The sequence below is a fragment of the Sus scrofa genome, chromosome 12 (assembly GCF_000003025.6).
Source record: "Sus scrofa isolate TJ Tabasco breed Duroc chromosome 12, Sscrofa11.1, whole genome shotgun sequence".
NCBI classification, from domain to species: Eukaryota; Metazoa; Chordata; class Mammalia; order Artiodactyla; family Suidae; genus Sus; species Sus scrofa.
The window spans coordinates 17,211,905-17,227,758 of NC_010454.4; the positions used below are offsets into that span (position 1 = coordinate 17,211,905).

Genomic DNA, 15,854 nt, shown 5'->3' on the forward strand with positions numbered 1-15,854 from the left:
ACCCTGACCCTCTCCTGAATTTCCCCTTGTTGGAGATCAGTTTCCTCGTGTCTGTTTCCCTTCAACCTGCTTTTGTTCCACCTTTTTTGTTATTGATCAAGGTGAATTCTTTCCTTAGTAAATCTACTTAAACCTGGCTAACCTGATTATAATTAGGCAGTGCACATTTGGGTGTTTTTTGGGGGGGGGAGTGTTTTAACAAGGAGCATTCAAATCTAACTGTAACCCAAGAATAAAATCTTAAATTAGATCAAGTTTCAAATGGCACTTACCACATTACAGAGCATTTTCACATATACAGTTATTTTTATCTTCTTTGTGAAACATCCTTATTACTGTAAATAGAGCTTGAGATTTGAATTTCCAGGTGCTGGCGGGAGATTCTCACCTGGATAACATGCCTCAGACTGAAAGTGGCCAGAGGCTTTCATTCTCTCAGTCAGCCAGCATCTAGGCTTTGTCCTTAACTTGTTCTGCCCAACATCTAATTTAAACCCTGGCAGTGGGAGTTTAAGTTTAGAAGGGCTTAGGGACAGCCATCTTGTCATAGGAGGGTGGGAATTTGTCTTAAAGCTTTAATTTACATAGCTGTTATATTCTTCTTCTTTTTTTTTTTTAGGTCCGCACACTTGGCATATGGAAGTTCCCAGGCTAGGGGTTGAGTGGGAGCTATAGCTGCTGGCCTACACCACAGCTTGCAGCAATGCTGGATCCTTACTCCACTGAGCAAGGCCAGGGATCAAACCCAAATCCTCATAGGATACTAGTCTGGTTCTTAACCTGCTGAGCCACAATGGGAACTCCCTGCATAGCTCTGATATTCTTTTTTTTTTTTAAAGCAATATTGTATGCTGTAGATTAATACAAAAAGCAAGTAATTGATGATTTTCTTTATTCACATGGATTTAGTATATTTTTCTTACTATTTTTTTAATGGCCTGCAGCATATGGAAGTTCCTAGGCTAGGGCTCAAATTGGAGCTGCTGCTGAGGCGTATGCCACACCATAGCAACGCCAGATCCAAGTTGCATTGTGGCAATGCCAGATCCTTAACCCACTGGTCAAGGCCAGGGATCTAACCCACATCCTCACGGACACTATGTCAGGTTCTTAACCTGCTGAGCCACCATGGGAACTCCCAGAGTTTCATATATTTTGGGAAGCACTGAGTGGATGGGGGCAAAATTCTTAAGTTCTGAGACTCTAGAATTGACCTTTTTGTCCTTCCAACTGCCACCATCCTAAAGACCCTTACCTTGGTTCTGCATATATTATATAGCCTTATAGGTCTTGCTTCTCTGAAGTTTGAACAACACAGGGGTTAGGAGTGCCAATCCCCACTCATTCAAAACTCTGTGTATAACTTTAGAGTGGGCCCGCCAAATCTGCAGATTCAACCACCTGCAGATCATGTAATACTGTAGTATGTATTTATTGAAAAAAAATCTGCATATAAACAGACCTGTAGCTGTTCAAACCCATGATGTTCTTACACAGTTTGTGTGTGAAGTTTCTTACACAGTGCCTGACATGTCGTGGACATTCATTAAATGATAAACAGAAGTTATTTATTTCATCTTCATTCTTCCTGGTCAATGTTTTTGCTCCATATTATTTCTGTGTGTAATATAATCGCAGCCCATCAACACTCCTCCCATTCAAACTTACCATCTTCTTTCCCTTAGGATATGGGATCATCGAGAACTGACTGAGGACACTTTGGTCTCCTGATACTGAGCTAACACATCTTGCTGACATGAAATTGAGGTAATGGATGCTAGGAACAGTCCTAAGCAGATCTGTCATCTCACTGCATGTAACGTGGAATTGAGTGTTCATTCCAGATAATTTAATCACCCTAGGTAGCTAATGGCTCACAAATTCAGGCCAAGAAAATGCATCCTCTGTCTTTCTCCCTGCCCCTCCCTCTTGCTGACATAGAAATCTCAAGGCAACCTCCAGCACATCATGCTTACCAGGCAGAGCCAGAGAAGATAGAAGGACACAGAAAAGGAGAACTGGATTAGGTGTCAGAAGAGGTGGGTCCTAATCTCAGCCCCTTTGTGCGACCTTAGACAAATTCACGAACTTCTCTGGGCTTCCTGTCCACCGTCATCTCTGGGACCTGTGAATATCCTACCTTCCATGGCAAAAGGGACTGTACAGATGTGAGTAAGGGTACCAACCTTAGGGTGAGGAGAGCATCCTGCATTATCCAGGCAAGCCCAACATAATGGATGAGTCCTTAAAAGTGAAGAATCTATCCTGGTGCAGTAAGAAAGAGAGATGTGATCGTGGAAGAAGGGTCAGAGAGATACGACATTGCTGGGTTTTAAGCTGGAGGAAGGGGGCTGCATGCCAAGAAATGCGGGTGGACTCTAGAAACTGAAACAAACTCTAGAAAGTCCTTAGGACTTTCAGAAAGGAAGGTAGGTCTGCCAGCAGTTTGCTTTTAGCCCAGTGAGCTTTTTGCTGGACTCCTGGCTTATGGAAATGTAGGATAATAATACATGTGTGTTGTTCTAAACTGCCAAGTTTGTAGTGATTTGCTGCCGGAGCCATAGAGAATGTATGCAAGCCTCGACGGGGGGGGGGGGGGGGGGGGGGGAAGAGCACATAGGTCTGGGAACCAAAGGGTGGAGGCAGAAATGGTCCTACTTCCCAACCTTTCTGATGACTCCCATGGGGAACCGAGCTTCCCAGCCTTACAACTGTAGGTTTTGTGGGGTTAGAGATCCTGATCCCCCAAGGGGAAAAATTTCACCAGGGGGACACTTCAAGGGTTTCACTGAACTATAAACTATGGCTGCTGCCTGAGCACTTTGGGTCCAGAGGGCAGCAGGCAAGAAGTTACTGTCTTGGCAGGAAAAATTGGCTTTCATCATTGCAGGAAGTAGGCCAGCCACTCCACAATGGGGACATGTGGGCACCTTTTGTTACTCCCTTTTGTTAAAAGTCAGGGACATCACAGAAAGAGAAAGACAGATACCATATGATATCGCGTATATGCGGAATCTAAAATATGGCACAAATGAACCTGTCTGCAGAACAGACACAGAGTCACAGACATGGAGAACAGACCTGTGGTTGCCAAGGGGGGAGGGGGAGGGAGTGGGATAGATGGGGAGTTTGGGGTTAGTAGACGCAAACTATTACATTTAGAATGGATAAGCAATGAGGTCCTACTGTATTGCACAGGGAACCACATCCAATCTCTTGGGATAGACCATGATGGAAGATAATATGAAAAAGAATGTGTGTGTGTGTGTGTGTGAGAGAGAGAGAGAGAGACTGGGTCACTTTGTTGTTCAGCAGAAATTGGCACAACATTTTAAATTAACTATACTTAAAAAAAAAAAAAAAAAAGGAATTTCCGTCGTGGCTCAGCAGGTTAAGAACCCGACTAGTATCCATGAGGATTCAGGTTCAATCCCTGTCCTTGCTCGATGGGTTAAGGATCCAGTGTTGCTATGAGCTGCAGTGTAGGTTGAAGACACTGCTCGGATCCTGCATTGCTGTGGCTGTGGTGTAGGCCAGCAACTGCATCTCTGATTCCACCACTAGCCAGGGAACTTCCATGTGCTTCAGGTGTATCCTTAAAAAAAAAAATCAGTGACTTTAAACATAGCCTGAGAAAGTATATTAGTTTCCTGTTGTTGCTGTGACAAGTTACCACAAACTTAGTGGCTTAAAACAAAGCAAACTTATCTGTCTTACAGTTCTGGAGGTCAAAAGTCCAAAATGGATCTCAAGGGCTAACCTTGTGGGGTGTTGGTCGAGCTGCATTCCTTCTGAAGCCTCTGAAGGAGAATTTGTTTCCCTGACTTTCCCAGCTTTTGGGTGCAGCCCGCGTTCCTTGGTTTGTGGCCCCCAGCCAGCAATCACATCACTCCAGCCTCTGCTTCTTTTGTCAAAGCTCCTCTGACTCTGACACGCCTGTCTTTCTGTCTCATTTATAATCCCTGTGATTACATTGGGCCCATCCAGATAATCCAGGATAATCTTCCCATCTCAAGACTCTTAATTTAATCACAGTTTCAAAATACATTTTGCCATATGAGGTGGCCATATTCACAGGCTCCAAGGATTCAGACATGGACATCTTTGGTGGGGATATTACTCTGCTTACCACAGATCAGGGCACAGCTCCCTTAGGGAAGAAGGCCTGGGGCAACCCCCCCACCCCCACCCTCTCAACCATAGGTGGGCAGATAAACTTTCAACAAGGCAGATAAACTGATGGTCCGTTTTGGCTCCAGAGATCCCCATGTGGTCGGATAAAGCCATTGATGGTCCTGCATCACAGCTTGTACAACCCTGCTCCCTCCCCGTCCCTTCCCCAGATATAGATCCCAAAGGCACCACCTATGCTTAACCTCTTGCATGCCAGCCTCTGTCACAGAATCTGCTTCCCAGAGAACCAGCCTGCTTCTTCATGAATGAACAAAATAACAAAATCTGGCAGTAGGTTTAATGACTTTCATAATTAGAAACGAGGTCAACATCAATGGTATTTTGAGATCTCTGTACCACATGTACCGTGATATAAAAATATCTATTAAGAACAAAGTCTCGGAGTTCCCATCGTGGCGAGTGGTTAACGAATCCGACTGGGAACCATGAGGTTGCGGGTTCGGTCCCTGCCCTTGCTCAGTGGGTTGATGATCCGGCGTTGCCGTGAGCTGTGGTGTAGGTCGCAGACGCGGCTCGGATCCCACGTCGCTGTGGCTCTGATGTAGGCCGGTGGCTACAGCTCCGATTCGACCCCTGGCCTGGGAATCTCCATATGCCACGGGAGCGGCCCAAGAAATAGCAAAAAGACAAAAAAAAAAAAAAAAAAAAAGAAAGAAACAATTTTCTGAAAACACTTTGCCTAACAAGACATTTTCTGCTGAAACAGAGAACAGCCTTCAAGAGCGCCTTTCCTTTATTTTCAATGATAAAGTCAGAGGCCCAGATTCGGGGCATATTTAGACAGCCTAAATGTATTTGTTCTGCCTAATTGTCTGCTAGGCAAGCTGCCACAGCCCTCTCTCAGAGCCAGTGTATGGGAATATCAATATGATATAGCTAGATTAGAACAAAAGTATTGGAGTTTCCATTGTGACTCAGCAGGTTACAAACCTGACTAGTATCCATGAGGATTCGGGTTCAATCCCTGGCCTTGCTCAGTGGGTTAAGGATCCGGTGTTACCGTGAGCTGTGGTGAAGGTCACAGACTTGGCTCAGATCCTGTGTTACTGTAGCTGTGGTGTAAGCTGGCAGCTGTAGCTCCAACTAGACCCCTAGCCTGGAAACTTCCATATGCTGCAGGTGTGCCCTAAAAAGCCAAAAAAAAAAAAGAGAGAGAGAGAGAAAATATTAACATTACATTATAGACGGGAGTTCCCATCATGGCTCAGTGGTAACAAACCCGACTAGCATCCGTGAGGACGCAGGTCCAGTCCCTGGCCTCACTCAGTGGGTTAAGGATCTGGTGTTGTCATGAGCTGTGGTGTAGGTCGAAGACTCGGCTCAGATCCTGCATTGCTGTGGCTGTGGCTGTTGTGTAGGCCCTGGCGGCTACAGCTTCGATTAGACCCCTGGCTTGGGAACCTCCTTATGTTGTGGGCGTGGCCCTAACAAGACCAAAAAAAAATTACAGACAAATGTTTCACTATACAAAAGGAACCATATCCAAGATACCCTGAATGTCAGTTCCTGTTGTTGCATTTGAAATGTGAGTTAATTTATAGGCAAATTTATAAATATCTCAATTATTTAAGGGGAGGCAGCTCCATGCCTTTATTCCTCTGGACTTACCTCTCACTAATTTTTGCTTAGGCTCAAATTTTCCTTTCTGTCTTTATATTTCCTGCATGCCTCTTTCCCACCTCTCCTTCCCTCCATTAGCTGGCTGAGACCATTGCCCCTTGTCTAGGTTTTCGGGATTCCAGCAAGAAGCAGGGCAAACTGCACACGAGGGCGTCCGTTACACATGACTCAGCAGGGTAGCTCTATTGTCAGAAATGTGAGGATGACCCTGGGGCCCAGAAATAGGGACCAGGCATAGCAGATCCATGAGGTCAGCCTCTCCTTATATTTGGCTTTGCCCAGACACTCTGGGTATCCCTGCCTGGGGTGGGGGTGGGGGGGTGTCAGGTAATTTGGGGAGTGCACAGAGGGGAGCCCCAAATATAGAACTTGAAATCAAGTTGATCGTTAACTTTCACTTAAACTGTGACATCACTTACAAAATCCCAGTCTTTGGAAGATGTAGTCAGAACTCTAACAGTGGGATGTACTATACAGCATGGTGACTATAGTTAAACCTACTGTATGGCATATTTGAAAATTGCTAAGAGAGTAAATCCTAAAAGTTCTCATTACAAGGAAAAGGATTTTTTTTTGTCACTATATGAGGTGATGGATCTTAACTAAACTGCCTGTGTAATCATTTCACAGAATACAGCTGTCAAGTCACTATGCTATACACCTTGCACTTACACTGTGTGGTATGGCAATTACATCGTCATAAAACTGGAAAAAATAAGAGGTCTAAAAGTTACCAAAATATTAAGACCTGAGTCGCGTGTCATGATGGGCTGGCTTCGTACTTTAATTTTTTTACAGGCTGTTCTGTATTCAGAGTAAATTTGTTTTTCTAAGGAGTACTATGTTCTAAGTACTATTACTGATTATTATTAGTGTCCTGATTTTTTTTTTTTAATCAGAGAAGGAGATTGTTTATCCTTTCAATGAACATTTAAATGCCTTCTTTGTGTGGGGAATAAAATAACTGAGACTGTAAGTTCCTTTCACTATAGTGTTTTGCAGGTGACTGATTAATTCATATTGATCTTACGTATTCAGAGCTAGCCAATCTAGAAAGATACATACTGTATGATCCCCACTGTATGATATTCTGGAAAAGGCAAAACTATGGAGATAGTAAAAAGGTCGCCAGTTGTCAGAGGCTAAGGGGGAAGAGGTGGAGTAAAGAGGATTTTTTTTTTTTTTTTTTTTGTCTTTTTTTGCCTTTCCTAGGGCCGCACCTGAGGTATATGGAGGTTCCCAGGCTAGGGGTCGAATCGGAGCTGTAGCAGCCAGCCTACGCCAGAGCCACAGCAACTCGGGATCCGAGCCTCGTCTGCGACCTACACCACAGCTCATGGCAACGCCAGATCCTTAACCCACTGAGCAAGGGCAGGGACCAAACCCGCAACCTCATGGTTCCTAGTCGGATTCGTTAACCACTGAGCCACGACGGGGAACTCCGAAAAGAGGATTTTTAAGGCAGTGAAATTATGCATATGATGCTCCAAGGATAGGTATGTGTTGTCAGACATTTGTTAAAACTCGGAGAATGTCTAACGCCAAGAATAAACTCGAAAGTAAACTGTGGATGTTGGGTGATAATGATGTATCAGTGTGAGCTCATGGATTATAACAAAGGTACTGCTCTGATGCGGGATGTTGATTGTAGGTGTTGATTGTGGGAGAAGCTGTGTATGGGAGGGGGCTGGAGGTGTGTGGAAACTCTGTATTTTCTACCCAGTTTTGCTGGAACCTAAAACCACTCTCAAAATAAAATCCATCTTTTAAAAATTAAATTGAAACAGGGAGTTTCCGTTGTGGCTCAGTGGGTAAAGAATCTGCCTAGTATCCATGAGGATGCAGGTTCAGTCCCTGGCCTTCCTCAGTGGGTTAAGAATCTCGCCTTGCCAGCTGCAGTGTAGGTCTCAGACACTGCTCAGAGTTCAAGTTGCTGTGGCTGTGGCTGTGGCCGGCAGCTGTAGTTCTGATTTGATCCCTAGCCTGAGAATTTCCATATGCTGCAGGTGCAGCCCTAAAAAGAAAAAAAAAAAAAAAAAGAAAACAAAATGTTGAAACAAAATTGAAAAAAAAAGAACTTTGGCATTAGGTACCACCCAGGCAGTTTGGAGCATACATTCTTTAAAAATAAAAGTCTAAATCAACTATACTTTAATAAAGAAAAAGACAAAAAATAAAAATAAAATTCTAAGCATTATACTTTTTTGATCAAGGAAATTCCCTGTGAAGTCACTGGGACAGCTATAAGATGAGACTTGGAGGGAACTGTGTTCTGTAACTTTTTCTCCTATACAGGAGTCTACTTGTCCGCTTAACTATTCGATAAAACCTCTCAGCCCCATGTCCAGCATTTCAAATAAATAATTGGCCCCAGAGGGTCCCTGGATTTAGCAGTTCAAGGATTTTACTTTATGGCTCTGTTTTCTGTTCTGGAAAATTCTGAAGCCCCAGCTGCCCAGATGGTTCTCTGAACGAATTGCTGAGCAAGGCCTGCTGCATTTCTGTCAGCAAGTGGCAGCTCAAGACACCGTGATTTCTCAAGGCTCCTCCACAGACAAATACAGACGGTGTCCATGCTGACCTCTGACAGAACAGGGAGCCATGAGGCACAATATACAGCATCTGTATGGGATATATGGGAATATAGTCAATACTGTAATAAGTCTGTATGGGGATGGATGGTTATTAGACTTATCGTGGTGGTCATTTCATAATGTATGCAAATGTCAAATCACTATGTGGTATACCTGAAACATAATAGTTCATGTCAACCATATTTCAATTTAGAAAAAAGACTAAGGATGTGGGAACTCATGGGAAGCTACATTACACTGAAGCAGTGTTTAAAACTGACCGTCCTGGGAGTTCCTGTCGTGGCTCAGGGGTAACAAACCCAACTAGTATCCATGAGGATGCAGGTTCAATCCCTGGCCTTGCTCAGTGGGTTAAGGATCCGGCATTGCCCTGAGCGGTGGTGTAGGTCACAGAGGCGGCTCGGAACCCGAGTTGCTGTGGCTTCGGTGTAGGCTGGAAGCTTTCGCTTGGACTTGACCCCTGGCCTGGGCACTTACATATGCCGCAGGTGTGGCCCTAAAATGACAAAAAAAAAAAAAAAAAAAAAAAAAAAAAAAAAAAAAAACAACCAAAAACCCAAAGCAAAACAAAACAACAACAAAAAACACATTAGGGAAGCATCATGCAGGCATGAGTCACAGGGAGCTGTTGGCTCTGAGCTCAGCGTTAATAGATAACCCTATAAGTTCAATACAGTGGTCCAAAACCAACATAGACTGCCTTGGCTCTGCAGCCATGGCCTGGGTCCTCTCTGAACGCTGCTATCCAATCACATTATGCTCTTTTTAGGTCAGTGAGTCATCAGACGCTGCTTTGCTTTCAACCCCATCATCAGCCTGGATCATTCTTTCAAATCTGCCTGAATAGCTCCTATTTGTCCTTTAAGACTTAGCTCCGATACCCCCTCCTCAGAAGGCCTCCCTGGAGATCTCCCTTTTAGGGCCATAGAGTCCCACTTACCACACTGGGGGATGGTCGCTTGGGTACCTGTCTATCCCATCTGAGTGTGAGGCCCTATAAGGCCTGGGCTATGTTTTATTCACCTTTGTACCCTTAGCCCATACATAGCACAGTGCTTGACAGGCAGCGGGTGATTCAGAAACAGCTAAAGAGGGGCTGGCCAAGCGGATGGGGGAAAGAACAACTGGGTAAAATGTTTCTGAGAAACAGGTACAGACTGTGGAATATAGCAGAGCCTTGAGAACTCCATTTATTGATAACCTAGAAAAGTGTTGATATGGCTGGAAAAAAAAAATCCAACAGGTACAGACCTAAGACAAATAAAAGACATGCATCAATCCTCTTTAGGGGATGTGGAGTGGAAAAGGCCATTTAGCCTGTCTCTCTTGCTTCCAAAAAATCCTGAATCATTGTTTAGACCAAAAGGCCTTTTATTAAATACCTTTCACTGTCTTTCAAGTTCATTGTCAGGCTTTATTAGATTCTGAAATGGACCAGGAGGAAATGTGGATGGCAAGGAACAATGGGGGGCATCTCTCTTTTCTCCTCTCGCCCCTCCTTTGATTATAGCTGAACAAGAGTCAAGAGGCCAGTAGACCAGCAAAGCTAATAATCCTGTGATAATGATTTTTTAAAGCTCACAGGCAGATTCAAGCTGAAGTGAAATTGTTCAATTTCTGTTGCCATTAGCAAGGGTACATACACACACACACCCCCCTCCCATTCTTGGTACTTGGCACTTTTCTCTGTGTAGGTTGCATGCTATTTGTCTTAACTTCTTCAAAAACCTTTTAGCAGCCCCTGCCCACCTCTTCTTATTCCTTGGGTCACAGATGACTTTTTAGTGCCAAGTCAGCCCCAGAAGTGCCTTTTGGTGTGTTCAGAACTACCACTGCCTGTGTCTCTCCCTGCCGCTCCTCTTTCCCCAGCCACCCCACTGGCTGCTGGCCCTCCACTTCTTTGGTCCCTTTGTCAGCCCCCTCCTGTCATCTGGGCTGTGCCACGGTGCAGCTGAAATCCTCATCCAGTTTCTCTGGGGAGAGGGCGAGGCTATGACTGGAACCGTGTTCCAATGAAAAGTCCCAGAGCTCTAGCCCTGGAACCTTAGAAAGCCCTGAACAGACTTTCTTTCTTCCTTCCTTCTGTTTGTCTTTTTAGGGCCACCCCCACAGCATAGGGGTCAAGTCAGAGCTGCAGCTCCTGGCCTACACCACAGCCACAGCAAAGGCAGATCACATCTGCGACCTACACCACAGCTTACAGCAACACTGGATCCTTCACCCACTGAGTGAGGCCAGGGATCAAGCCCATGTCCTCAGGGATATCTGGTTCGTTAACTGCTGAGTCACAATGGGAACTCTTGAACAGGCTTTAGGAAGTGTCCCGTTAAATCCTCTCATCTCACAGACAGGGAAGCAGAGGCCCCAGAGAGAAGGCACTGAATGATTTAATGGCAGAGCAGGGTTTAAAGTCAGGCCCTCCAGTTCCCGTTCCAGGGTTTATATCTCTGAGCACAGTTGCAATGGTACCCTCAGCAAACTTGAATGTTTTATTAAAACAAGATTCTCGGGAATTCCCTGGTGGCTCAGCAGGTTAAGGATCCAGCATTGTCACTACTGTAGCTCAGGACATTGCTATGGCAAGGGTTCCATCCCTAGCCTGGGAACTTGTACATGCTACAAGTACAGCCCCCCCCCCCAAAAAAGGCAAGAAAACCAGGGTTCTCTACTGGGGGAGATTTTGCCCCAAGAACATTTGACAACATTTGACACTGTCTGGAAACATGTTTGGTTGACACTCCTGGGGAAGGAGTGCTAAATGGTGTTTGGAGAGTCAAGCCATTTTCAGGCAGATATAAGAAGTGGAATCTGGTCACTGGCCTGCACAGGGCTTCACCACAGCCCATCTCATAGACACCTCTGTGTGGCTTTTGCAACTGGAGCCGAAATCTTACGGCTAATCCAACCTGCAGGGGTGAACGCAAGGCAGACTTTGGCTTGTTTTGGTTTGGGGATTTGTTTCTGTTTTATGTTTTCAGAATGTGACCTTTTCTTTACTCTGATACAGGGCTTCTCAATCATGGTACAGTTTGGGACCACAGAGGTTCTGTTATGCAGCTTGTCCTGGGCATTGTAGGCTCCTTAGCAGCATCTCTGGCCTCTACCTGGCAGATATCAGTAGCACCTGTATGACTTTTTTCCCCATGGAAAAACATGTGAACTTGAAAAAAATTGGGATATAATTCATGTACTATAAAATTAGGTGAAATTTTCTATGGCTTTGCTTGTCATTATTCCTTAGCGTTATCCAGGCCTTCCTCATAATTAGTACTTAATGTCTGAGCAGTTGATTTGGCCCTGGGCTCTCTTCACAGAGGCTCTTCCCTGGACCCAGCAGAGAGGAGGAGGAGGGCTCTTTATGAGTGGTGTGTGTGTGTGCTGAGGCCTGGTGAGCACATGGGGCGCTGGACTCTGTGCTGCATAGGGTCACATGACTAGTTCAGACCAATGAGTTGTGAAGGGAAGTGATAGGTATCACTTCCAGGCTGGAGCATTTGATTGCCTGTGTGAGTCCCTCCAGAGTTCTCTCCATCTGCTGAGTTGAGTGTGGAAACATAGGTCAATGTGGAACCTCCTTCAGGCAGGGTGCCTGGGTGACTCCAGTAAACTCCAAGCTCCCTCCTAATCCTCATGGGACATGTAACATGAGTGGAAAGCCAATTTCTGTCAAGCCATTGAGATCTGGGTGTCCTTTGTTACTGCACCATAATCTAGCCTATCCTGACTATTGCACGGCACACAGAGAAATCAGCCCGTATTCAAAGAAACCATTCCATTCAAACCAGCCAGTGGAGTCCATTCAGATGCCAAGATAATGTGGGGTTAAAAAAAAAAGCTCATGAAGTTAATTAACAAATCTTTCATTGAGTTAAAAACACCAGCAAGCTAAGAAAGAAAAAAAAAAAAAAAACTTGTTTGTGTTAGGTTTCAGTTGTTTACAAATTCAGGAGGGTTAAACAGAGCATGAGCACAGTGTATGCCCTTTTTCTTGTGCTGTGTGATGTGGGGGATCGGTTCTCGCAAAGTCACAGAGGAGCTTTTGTGTCCAACAATAGCATCTCAGGGCCCACGTGCTTTGCATGTTCATCCACAATAACTGCTTTCTCCTTGCAAGTTAGGGCCAATGACTTCGGGTTTGGGGTTGTGAAATCAAAATTATGAACAGGCTAGAGAAGAAAAATTGTACTAACCAGGATCACTGTAGGGGGGTATGTCTCTTTAAGAAGACAAACGCGATGATTCAAACTAGATAAATCAGAAAAGCAACTCTCTTACAAAGAATTCTTCTGTCCTAATTCCCTTGGTGCCCTGAAGTATTTGCTAAATTCCGGAGGTGGAGGTGAAGGGCAGAGAAATGTGAAACTAAGATTCCTTGCCGTTTGACAATCAAAGACACATAAAGATGAAATATTTTGCAGATGAATGCACAAAAAAGGAAAATTTAATATTCATATAGTTAAAAAATATATCTTAAACTTTAAGCTTTTTTTTTAAAAAAAGGGCATACCTCTCCAGGATAAGTTTTTTGTTTTGTTTTGTTTTTAGGGCCACACTCACGGCATATGGAGGTTCCCAGGCTAGGGGTTGAATTGAAACTATAGCTGCCGGCCTACGCCAGAGCCACAGCAATGCCAGATCCAAGCCACGTCTGTGACCTACAACACAGCTCACGGCAACGCCAGATCCTTAACCCACTGATCGAGGCCAGGGATGGAACCTGAAACCTCACAGTTACTAGTCGGATTCATTTCCGCTGTGCCACAACTCCCAGGATAAGGTTTTGTTATTACATTTTTTCTTAAATAGCTTGCAAACATTAGATATTGTTTGATTGAATGTTGATTAATTTTGGGGATTCCTTATTGCCAGTGTTGGTGTAATTGGACAAAATGCTCAACTTCTCTGTGCCTGTTGCCTTGTTTGTAAAATGAGAGGTTTGAAATAAAAGACCTTCTAGCCCTCTTAGCTCTAAAAAATTCTTCAGGATGAAAAGTGGCATCCTGAAGAAAAGGGTGGGCTCATTCTTTGTTTACAGATGATGCATTTTCTGAGACAATCAGCCTTCCAAATCTGACAAATTTTTTTGGTGGTGCCTGCAGCATGCAGAAGTTCCTGGGCCAAGGATTGACCTGAGCCACAGAAGTGACAACACCCAGGTCCTTAACCCACTGAGCCACCAGGGAACTCTGCAAATCTGACATTCTAAAATAAAAAATTACTTTCTTCCAGGTAGGATGATTGCTGAAAAAAGACTTGTCAGCATCCAAGGTTTCTGAGGAGGGGCCGATGGAGCCAGGAGCCAGTGTGCTTTGTCCACCCTCCTAGTCTGGCAACTGGGCACCTTTCCAAGCAGGCTGACCTGTAGGCTCTTTCTAATCAGACCTGGAGGAAGAGGTTCCCTTCCTCTCTGGTGGCCAGGGTTCCAGCCTGGTGAAGAAAGTCCCTCCAAGAGAAACAGAAACAAGAAAGGGAGGGATCCGATGGGGTCTGAGTCCCTGGCTGGACCTTTCCCTGTGCTCCCTGTAGCCTGTTCTGAGCCCTCGATTAACCACCCACCCCTGGCCCCCCTGCAAAGGAGTTGTAATAACCTTTGCAACTCAGGAGGCTGGACTTCTGTGAAAGAAGGAAGAGGGAGAGGGTCCTGGAAGCCCTTCTGTGTGTTCAGCCTGGGGAGTCTGGCCTTGGAAAGTTGAGTGGAGTCGAAGTGGTGAAAGACATAGCCAGGCCCAAGGGCCACTTGGGAAGGCAGGCAAGAGCAGGAACAAAATCCCATTGGAAAGAAGGTTTTCAAAAGGATGGCAGATCTTACTGAATGAGGAAAGAAAGATGGGCCGAAATCTTAGGAAATTTAGGGAAAAGAAGGTGGTGGAAAACAATGGGAGAGAGAGGCGAAAAGAGAAGAAGAGGGAAGGGATGATGAACCATTGTTTTTCTTTGTTTTTTTTTTTCTTTTTAGCGCCACGCCAGCGGCCTTTGAAAGTTCCCAGGCTGGGGGTCAAATCAGAACGGCAGCTGCCAGCCTACACCACAACCACAGCCACAGCCACTTCTGCGGCCTACACCAGATCCTTAATTCACTGAGTGAGGCCACGGATCTAACCTGCATCCTCACAGAGACTGCGTCGGGTCCTTAACCCCCTGAGCCACAATGGCAACTCCAAACCATTGTTTTGAGAGACATTTTTGAGAATAAATTTGAGTTTCATTGCAGGGATCTGAGAAGAAGCCATAACGGGACCCTCTATGCCTTAAGCGAAATGTGGAGGGACATTCTGCATCTAGGAGATGAAAAAACACTGTATTATCCAGTGTAAATGTGCTTTAACAGGAGACGCACTGGAAGTAGTTACTTTGATCCTTCACTTCTCTTCGAGCTCTGCGTACCTTGAGACAGCCCCCAGTGGTTTAAAGCCAGGGTCTGCCTAGGTTGCACCTTTCTACCAAGACTCTTCAGACTGCTGCGGGCTAGGGTGGAGGCAGCCTCACACCACCCCTCCCCCTTTCCCCGTTCCTCCTCCCCCTCCCCCACCTCCCCATCCCCCCAACCCCGCATTTAAAACCCTCCTGAGGTTTCCCACCTGCCCAAGGCTGAAATCCTAGCCCCTTTCCCTGGTCTCCCAGGTCCTCTCCTTCCCCCTTGTTAAGGGCACTGGGAGGCCTCCCCAGGAGGTGATCATTAAGCTGAGCTATAAATAACAGTAAGGAGCCAGGTACAAGGAAGGCCTGGGGAAGAGTATGGGGTGGGGGCGGGGGCGGAGGACACCAAGCACAAAGGCCCTGAGTCAGGAATGAGCTGGGAATTGGGAAGACTAGAGAGAAGACAGTGGGGGCAGAGTGGGGAGGGGAGAGCATAGGACACAGCTTCAGATTCTGGTTAAAGAAATACAGAGCTAGGAGTTCTCTTATGGCTCAGCAGGTTAAGGGTCCTGTGTTGCTACTGCAGCAGCTTGGGTCAGTTTGATCCCCAGCTCGGGAACTTCCACATGCAGAGCTGGAAGCACATTTGGAGGGGATCTACCTCAACCCCTTTATTTATCATTTTTATGTATTTATTTTAAAATGTTTTAATTGAAGTTTAGCTGATTTACAATATTAGTTTCTGGTGTTCAGCGTCATGATTCAGTATTTTTACAGATTGCACTCCATTAAAAGTTACTACAAGATAATGGCCAGAACACCCTGGGCTATACCCTATGTCTTTGTGGCCTTTCTGTTTTGTACGTGCGTAATTGGCATATAACATGGTGTTACTAACTCCTTTATTTTAAAGACAAGGAGATTGCAGGTCAGAGGTTTAACACCTGTTTATTTTTAAAACCTGCACAAGTAACACATGAGCTTTCATGTTAAAATTTTAAAGAATACAGAAAAAGCAAAAAGCCCCCTTTGGCACAACTCCACCCCCACCCCTCGCCTGTCCCAACCCCTGTCCCATTGTCTTCTCCA

The 15,854-nt window shown here is 45.2% G+C and overlaps 1 long non-coding RNA gene across 2 annotated transcripts in view; it reads left to right on the plus strand.

Moving 5' to 3' along the window:
• Nucleotides 1-15,854, plus strand: part of LOC102167583 — a 35,902-nt gene that overhangs the window by 253 nt on the left and 19,795 nt on the right. The window contains exons 2-3 of one of the 2 annotated variants that reach the window (XR_002337070.1): nucleotides 1,686-1,767; nucleotides 1,942-2,039. This is a non-coding gene — a long non-coding RNA (uncharacterized LOC102167583). Of the gene's footprint in view, nucleotides 1-1,685; nucleotides 1,768-1,941; nucleotides 2,581-15,854 lie in introns of those variants that run through there. The other variant, XR_299238.3, reaches the window with a different exon arrangement.